The following is a 6,973-nucleotide window of genomic DNA, read 5'->3' as shown; positions in this document are numbered from 1 at the left end:
ACTTTCCATAGTGGTTGCACCATTTTACACTCCCACCAACAGTGAATAAGGGTTCCAGTTTCTCCACAACCTCGCCAGCATTTGTTGCTAACTGTCCTGTTAAATTTTGCTATTCTTACTGGGGCGAGATATATCTCACAGTTGTTTTGATTTGCATCTCTCTTAGAGCTAGGGATTTTGAACATTTCTTCATGTCCCTGTTGGCCATCTGAATGTCTTCTTTGCTGAAGTGTGTGTTCATGTCATGTGCCTATTTTTCAATTGGATTATTTACCTTTAGCTTGTTGTGGTGGAAGATCGTCCTTTTATTCACTACCGACCCTCCACCTTTCCTTTTCTAAGAACTTGTCTCTCCTGACAGCATGCCCCAGTATGTCAGACGAAGTTTTACCATCCTTGTCTGTAAGGAGCACCCTGGTTGCACTTTCCCCAAGATAGACGTGTTTGTTCTCTTGGCAATCCATGGCATATTTAGTACTTCACAACACCACAGCTCAAAGACATTTATTCTTCTGTCTCATAAACAGGGTCCTATTTTTCAAAGCTACTTTACTTCTGAACCTATGAGTTCTTGAAAATCCTAAATCTTCTTTAAGCTATTCCAAGACCAGTGATTGTAAAACTAAACTTGCTAAGGAAAATATAACATGGAAACTATATCTCTTTTGGAATAGTTCTTTTCTGGGTACCTCTGACAATGCTCCATTTATTTAGAATTTGCTTGTGCTAGAATTGCACTTTGGCCACAAGAGGGCTCTCCTAACATTATGTAAGTGAATACTTCCAGCGTGAGAGAGAATTAGTAGGATTCCTTTAACATGAAAAGAATGGAAATCAAGTTTGATAAAACTTGTGATTAGAGAGTTTATATGTTATTTCTTTATTAGTTTCTCTGAGGTGAAACAAAGTCTTAAAATTATGGCTTGATAAATAAATAAGAACAATTTCTTAAATAAGCTCGTATGAGTCTTTCCTGTAACTGTTGGCTAATAAAATTTGTAATATTCATAAACACTGCCAGTTGTGTTAGGGCAGAAGTATGAATAAAATAGTGAGTTCTTTAAAAAACTAACCACGAATTTCAGACTCGGGGTTTGTAGTTCTTTTGTTGTTATTTAATTTTACTTTCTTGGAAAAAGGTACATACAGAGTGTTTCTTGAAGGCAAGGTTGGTGTAGTTTCGTTTCACATACTTTGGTAGTGTTATTAAAAGAGGTTATTCTGTTGAAAGGAGCAATATATTTGGGAATGTGAAGGGACAGCAAAGAAGAGGAAGACCCTCAATCACATGGACTGACACAGTAATTGCCACATTGGGCTTGTGGAGGTCAGAGATTATAAGGATGGTACAGGATAGGACAGAGTTCAGTTCTGTTGTTCAGATGGTTGCTATGAATTGCACTCAACTTGATAGCACCTAACAACAACAAAACATGACACTTTAACTTATACTTAAAATTCCATACAAAAGACTATTTTTTCCGCTTTTATAGATGAAGATATGAGACACAAGTCTCAAACATCTCTGCATATCAATCTAGTCTTGAAAAATGAGGACGCTTACAGGGAAAAGAAAATTTTTAAATAGACAATACGATTTCTCTCTCTAACTGCTATTGATTCAGAATTGACACACAACTAACCCCCCAGTGGGGTTTCAGAGGTTGTAAAAGGCACAGGAGGAGATTGCCTGTCCTACTCTTGAAGTGCAGCTGGTGGATTTGATCCACTTGCTTTTAGATTGGCAGCATAGTTCCTTCCTCACCTGCCAAGTCACCAGAATCCCTCAAATAACTAATATGGATTGAAGCTCAACATAAAGAAAACAAACATTCTCACCACTTGGCTGATTGGCAGCATCATGATGGGTGGTGAAGAGATTGCAATTGTCAACAACTTCAGTTTGCTTGACTCTACAATCAACACTCTTGGCACCAGCAGCCAGGAAATTAAAAGATGAATTGCATTAGAAAAGTCTGCTGTCAGAGACCTCTCTGAAGTAATGAGGAGCAACGATGTCAGTCTGGAGATAAAGTTCACCTGACACAGGTCATGGTCTTTGCAGTTACTTGTTATGCATCAGAAAACTGAGCAATGACTATGGGTGATAGAAGAATTGATGCCTTTGAGCTTTGGTGCTGGAGATGAGTATTGAATATACCATGGACTGCTAGGAGAACAAACAGATTCATCCTGAAGAGGGTGAAGCCAGGCTGTTCCTTGGAGGCAAGGATATCTGAAGCTTTGTCTGACATACTTTGGACATGTTGTAAGGTGGGATCAGTCCTTGGAGGCAGGCATCATTCTTGGGAGGGTGGAAAAACAGCACAAGAGAGGAAGATGCTCGATGAGATGGATTGATTCAGTGACTGGGTAACGGGGCTAGGTGTATCAGAGACAATAAAATTGGCACAAGATAGAGCAGGGTTTAGGGCTGTTGTAAATAGGGTTACTATAAGTCGCAGGCAACTTGACAGCACATAATAACAACAACAAACTAGTAAAATCAGATAGCCTAGAGGGTGAGGAATTGTGCTGTTAACCCAAAGACAAGGAGTGTGAATCCACCAGTAGCTCCATTGAAGAAATATTGGGCAGTCTCCTCCTATTCAGTTTACCCCTCTGAGAAGGGTCGGCTATGAATCAGTTCTGACTGGGTGATACGATTTTAAACCAAAAGGTTGTGGTTCAACTCCACCAGCTAGCTGCTCCATTGGGGAAAGATGGGGCAGTCTGCTTTTGTAAAGATTGTTGCTGCTGCTATGCTATCCAGTGGGAACTGACCCAAAGCTGTTCCTCTAGCGGGTTTTCAGAGGCAGCAAATCAGACAGGAGGAGATTGTCCATCCTTCTCCCTTCGAGCATCTGGAGTAGGATTTGAACTATACACCTTTGGGACTGCAGTGCAGCTTCTTACTACTAGACCATCAGAGCTCTCCATAAAGATTGTTGCTATTATGTACCATAGAGTTGGTACCAACCCATAACTGACCCTCCAGAGGGTTTTCAGAGGCAGTTAAGCACATGGGAGAAGATTGCCCATCCTTCTCACTCAGAGCAACTGGTGAACTCTAACAGTGTGCCTTCTGGATTGGAGCACAGCTTCTTGTCCCTAGGCCACCAGGGCTACCTCCTTGTAAAGATTGTTGTTGTTGTTGTTGTTGTTATTGTTATGTTGAGTAGCTTGCAACTCATACTGACTTTATGTACAACAGCCCTGAACTCTGCTCTATGTTGTTGTTGTTGTTGTTGTTATTGTTATGTTGAGTAGCTTGCAACTCATACTGACTTTATGTACAACAGCCCTGAACTCTGCTCTATGTGTGCCAACCTTATTGTCTCCGACACACCTATCCCCGTTACCCCAGTCACTGAATCAATCCATCTCATCGAGGGTCTTTCTCTCTCTTATGCTGTCCCTCCACCCTTTCAAATAAGATGTCTCTCTCCAAGGACAGGTCGCTCCTTGCAACATGTCCAAAGTATATAAGACGAAGCCTCAAAATCCTTGCCTCCAAAGAGCAGCCTGATTTCACTCTCTTTAGAATGAACCTGTTTGTTCTCATAGCAGCCCATGGTATATGCAACACTTCTCTCCAGCACCACAGCTCAAAGACATCAATTGTCCTATCATCCTTAGTCATTGCACCTCTTTTCTGATACATGGCAAGTAATTGCAGAGACTATAGCCCCGTGAAGATTACAATCTAGGAAATCCTATGGGATAGCTCTACTCTATATTATAGGGTTTTTACAAGTTAGTATCAACTGGATACCAGTGGTATATTTCCTAGCCATACCAAAGAAAAGAAACCTTGAAAAAGAAAGTAAAATCACTTTGCTTGGTAGAGAATCATGTCTGTTTTCACAGGTACAGTCATATAGGGCCAAGTGTACAGCCATATAGGTACCCATACTTAAAGGGACCCAATGCTTGGTTTAATGCTCACTGTTGTCATTTTGAATTATTAGTAATTTTCATTTTGCACTGAGTCCCCAAAATGATGTAACTAGTCTTTAAGGCAATAAATAATAATCTCTCAATCTCTTGTTTGTCTTTTAAGAGTAGCTGTTTTCAGTCTTGGTTGCACTTCAGCATCACTGGGGAGTTTTAGAAAATTCCAGTGCTCAAGCTGCCTCCAGACCAATTACATGGAAGTCCTCAGGAGTGGCTTCAGGCATTGACATTTTAGAAAGGTCCTCGGAAGATTCTAGGGTACAGCCCAGGCTGACTAACAAAGCAAGCTTCGGGTCTAATTTATAGAACCGTCCTTTCACACCAAAGCAATCCCCTGCTTGAATTGTTCTTGCTGTTGAACAGGCTTGCAAAAGTTTGTATTCTTTACACAGGCTTTGTATGTTAGAAGAACAAAAGTATATGAAATCTGAGTCCTTTATATGATGCTTTATTTTTATTGCTTTTACTGTAAAAATTGTAGAGTTATAAAGATAGCCATTTTTCTTAAATATAGGTCTAATTACATTTGTGTTTCCTTTAAAGAAGGAAATTGATTCACTTTGGAAAGCAAAGCCTCAGATATCTACTACACTCTGATGAAAACAGAAAGGAGGAAAATGTATAGATTTTCCTATCCTTTGCTAATGATTGTTGGGTACCACCCTGTGGGCAGGGTTGCATCAGGTTACATTAAATTCTTCTTTCTGATCTAAAGGCTATTTTCCTTTTTTTTAGACTAATTGTTTTGGGTTTTTGTTGGGGTTTTTTTTTTTTCTTTACTGGTCACCTGTGGGCTTTAGTAGTAATCTAGAAGCGTATGGTCTCAATCCTTCTGGATTACAGGAATTGAAGGCCCCAATTAGAGAGCTGGGGTCCTGCAAGGACAAATCCTTTAAACCTTAATTCACTGGGGGCTTTCTCTGAACAGAAGCTGTTTTTCTTCCTTCAACCTATTTGTGCCCTTACACAACCCAATATAAGGGATTGTTTTCTCCTTCTTAACACGTCTTCTTAAAACTATGTTTGTTGTTGTTGTTGCTGCTATGTGCCGTCGAGTCACCTTTTTTAAAAAAAGCTAAGTTTATATAACTTTAGAGATTTGTTTCAACCATAAATGTTTTATCTTATGTTAAATCTTTCCTTTGACTGGATATTGAACAGGGAAAGTAATTTAATCACAAAGTAATTAAATATTTTATGGAAATACTAAGCTGAAGTCCCCAGAGAGACAAAAAAACCCCCAGAATAATCCTTTGGCTCTTGGTGCTGAGAGATTAAGAACCACAGGGAGGCAGCGTTTTACTGCTAATTTATAGTTAAATCAGAAATAAGGGGTAACAGTGAAGCCAACAATTAGAGTCAGATATTTTTATATTAAATAGTTTATTTTTAGCAAAGAAACTCTGATAATAGTGACCAAGGTAATTTCTGTATATTATTTCCAACTTTGAAATGTGATTTTATTTTTCTTTATATATAGTTTGAAGTATTAAGATGCATTTGTGTGTGGGGTGTGTGTGTGTGTGTGTGTGTGTGTGTGTGTGTGTGTGTGTACTGTTAAATTGGATCTGACTGGTATAGGAGATTGTCCCTCCTTCTCCAGCAGAGCATCTGGTGAATTCGAACCGCACACCCCTGGGATTGGGATTGCAGTGCAGCTTCTTGCCTAGTGGCCATCAGAGCTCCCTAAGATGCATATTTTTAAAATAAAATTTTTATTTTATACTGGTTTACTTACAAAGTATGTATACATTGTTTTTCACACTAGATCTTTCCCATTTCCTCTACCCACCCCTCCCTCTACCCATCAAATTATGCAACCCTATGATTAAGCCCCTCTTCCCCGCCCATCCTCACCCCCTGCTCTCCCTCCCTCTTCTCCCACGGGGCTCCTCATACACATTTTACTAGTTTTCTATTTCTACAATAATAGTCTTATATAGTATTTGTCCTTATAGGACTGAGTTAGTTCACTTAGCATACTGCTCTCCAGTCCCTCCCAAGTTAGGTAGTTTTTAGAGTCATAAAGTACTATTTAATGAGCACCTAGTCAGTAACAGACATTATTCCAGATGTTTTGCACATATTATCCCTAAGCTTCAAAATAAAAATACAATTTAGGTATTATTGTTCCACTTTTTAGATGAGGGAACTGAGACCTGGAAAAGTTAAATAAATTTCCCTAGGTTACAAACTCTGTTCTTTTGACTATTACATATAGTTTGTAAAAAGTGTAGGCATAGGTTTTTACAGTAAGGCAGTGGGTTGAAAACATATTGTCTACATGGAAATACCAGGGTGAAATTAAACTACTGAGTAATAAACAGACCAATAGTTTGTTCATGAGGTTCTGACCTGAGCATAAAGTTAAAATATGAACATCATTGAAAGATAATTCAACAAGGAAAAATATTTTCCTTCTTACACCATGGACCTTTGCCATGGTCCTTGACTATCTGGATTTGTTATATGCTAGGTTATATCCTTGGTATTCCAGTAAGAAGGAAATTCTTTTGAAAATGTGTCCTCGTCAGTCAAGGATAGCTTTCTTTCTATAATTAAACAAAGTCTTCTTTCTACACTCTGGAGGGAACAAGGCCTACTCCCTGTTCGTTTCACTGTTAAAATTACAGATATATAAAACAACTATGAGATATCATCTCACCCCAGTCAAATTAGCAAAATTTAACAGAACAGCAAGCAACAAATGCTGGCAAGATTGTGGAGAAACTGGAACCCTTATTCACTGTTGGTGGGAGTGTAAAATGGTGCAACCACTGTGGAAAGCGGTATGGCGCTTTCTCAAAAATCTGCAAAAAAGAGATACCATTTGACCCAGCAGTTCCACTACTGGGAATCTACCCCAAAGATACCATAACTGACATCCAAGCAGATATATGCACACCCATGTTTATCACGGCTTTGTTCACAATAGCAAGGAGTTGGAAACAACCTAAGTGCCCATCAACAAACAAATGGATGGATAAGCTGTGGTATATTCACACATGGAATACTA

This window comes from Elephantulus edwardii, unplaced genomic scaffold (assembly GCF_000299155.1).
Source record: "Elephantulus edwardii isolate Elephantulus edwardi_28Jun2011 unplaced genomic scaffold, EleEdw1.0 scaffold00104, whole genome shotgun sequence".
Classification (NCBI taxonomy): Eukaryota; Metazoa; Chordata; class Mammalia; order Macroscelidea; family Macroscelididae; genus Elephantulus; species Elephantulus edwardii.
This window is presented reverse-complemented; position numbering follows the sequence as displayed.